Here is a 2,500-nt window from a genome sequence, read left to right as displayed (position 1 = left end):
TAGAGGGTGGGATAAGGACTGAGAGGTCTGAGATGGGAGAGGTGTGGGAGTTGGTGTTCTATTAGGAGGGGTATTAGGAGATGGAGGGTCTGTGGAAGGGGATACTTGTGACATAAGGGATTCACGTGTGTATCCAGGAGGGAGTGGAAGGGATAGAGGGGATGGTGGGAGGGTTAATGTGGGCGGGGTTGGGGTCGGGGGGGATGGGCTGTGTTGGGAGGGGTTAGGAGGATAGGGTGTAGGGGGGGATATCGTTAGGAGGAGGATGGATATCAGCAGTTACTTGGAGTGTGGAAGGAGCAGGAGTTGTAAGATTTGGAGGCTGAGTGTCAGTTTTCATTAAGTAATCTTGAATATTTTCAATAGTTTCTTCTGAGGAGTTGGTTGGGGAGTTTTGGGGGATAAAGGATTTCTTGTGAGGGGGGAAAGAGAGGATTGGTGTCTCAAGCGTAGGGGCAAAGGAAGGTGGAGGTGATTGTGTGGTAGGGGAAGAGGGGGTGGAACGTTTGTTCTGTCTGTTACAGGTAGTGCGAGGAGGGAGAGGGGAAGGTGTTGGGGTTGTAGTGGTGATTGGAGTATCTGTAGTAGAGATTGGAGTGTCTGGGTTTAGGATGGCAAAAGAGTTTGACTGGGAAAGTAGGAGGTAGAAGAGGGGGAGTTAGATGTAAGGGGGGTGGGTTTAGGAGAATTGGTAGAATGAGCAGTATTACTGGAGTAAGGAGTAAGAGAGAATGGTTAATGGTTAAAGCAAGATAAATGTGCTAGACATCTAGGGTCATGTAGCACTATAGTTAATGTTAGGGAAGGGTGGTTGAGTTGGTGATTAGTTGTCTAAGCTGGGCAAAGGAATTGGTGAGTGAAAGGGTTTGGGTCGGGTGTGGTAAGGAATTAGATTAGATGAAGGATATGTATGCGTTTGAGGAAAGAGAATAGGTTGTTGAAGCAGAAAGTGTGGGATTCTGTAAGGATGTCTGATAGGTTGGGAGGTCGGTGAAGGGAGGATAGGTGGGGGAAAGCAGAGGTATGGTTGTTTCAAAACGTGGGCACGATAATAGGATGTGTGGGATTGAAAGGGGAACATTACATAAGGAACATAAGGGTTGATCAGATTGTGACATCAGATAGGAGTGTGTTAGACGGGTGTGGCCAATGCGTAAGCGGGTGAGAGCGGTCTCCCAACGTCTGTTCCGATGAAATGGAGCTGACCAGGAGGAGATTGATAGTTTTACAGAATGTAATTTATTAGTGCGGTGGCTTGACCAAAAAGATTGCCATCGATTATACAAGAAGGTCTTAAAGTGTAGGTAATAATCCGTGGCTGGGATACGTGAGAAGCGTGGTTGGTATGATGTGGACATAGCGGCGTGGCGTGCTAGTGTATCTGCCTGTTCATTACCGGGGATTCCAACATAGCTGGGCACCCAACAAAATTTGATTGTTTTATGCTGTGTGGACAGGTAGAACAACCAGTTCTGGATCTTACAATCAAGGGGGTTGGTGGTGTGTATTGATTTTATGAGAGTTAATGAGTTACGGGAGTCAGTAAAAATTGTAAAAGAGGAAAAGGAGTGAGTATATGTGTTTTAGAGCAAAAAGGAGTGCATACATTTCTGTAGTAAGGACATTGGATTCAGGAGGAAGGGAGTATTTGAAAGTACGACTTGTGAAGATTACTGCAAAACCAGCACCGGAGGTGGATTTGGAGCCATCAGTATATACATGAATACTAGAGGAATGAGTGGAGACATGGTCAAGGAAATGGGTGAGAAGGACAGTAGGAGGGATATTTGATTTTGGTGGGTCGGGGAAAACAGAAGAGCAAATATGGGGGTGAGGTATAAGCCATGGAGGGACGGAATGGACAGAGAACGGGAGAGGTTGGAGATGGGGGAAAGGGGAATGGGAGAGGAGGGTATCCATGCGAGTGGAGAAAGGAGTAGGTAAACGTGGAGATGAAGCTAAGGTAAGAAGTAGGGATTGTGGGATAGTTAGTTTAGTGAGGGAAAGTTGGTGGAATCGAACATAGCATCGGAGAGAGAAAAGGGCACGACGTCGAGATAGAGATGGTATGCCTGATTCAGTGTACAGGCTCTCAACTGGAGAGGAGCGAAAGGCGCCTAGTGCTAAGTGAAGACCACAGTGATGGATTGTATCAAGATGGTCAAGGAGAGAAGTTAAGGCAGAGGAGTAGATATGGCATCCATAATCAAGAGTGGAGAGGATCAAAGTAACATGAATATGAAGGAGAGTTTTGCGATCTGAGCCCCATGATATATGGGATAGAGTTTTTAAGATTCGAAGGCGGCGGAGAGCTTTTTCTTTAATGTGTAGAATATGGTCTCGCCAGCACAGTTTGGAGTCAAAAATGACATCTTGGAATTTGCCAGAGGAACGGCATTGGAGTGGAGTGCCATATAAGAAGAGTGGGGATAGGGGACCTACACGTGAGCGAGAGAAAAGGATGAGAAGATTTAAGGTAGAACGAGCCATGGTTGTGCCA

The sequence above is a fragment of the Penaeus monodon genome, chromosome 10, assembly GCF_015228065.2.
Source record: "Penaeus monodon isolate SGIC_2016 chromosome 10, NSTDA_Pmon_1, whole genome shotgun sequence".
NCBI classification, from domain to species: domain Eukaryota; kingdom Metazoa; phylum Arthropoda; class Malacostraca; order Decapoda; family Penaeidae; genus Penaeus; species Penaeus monodon.
This window is presented reverse-complemented; position numbering follows the sequence as displayed.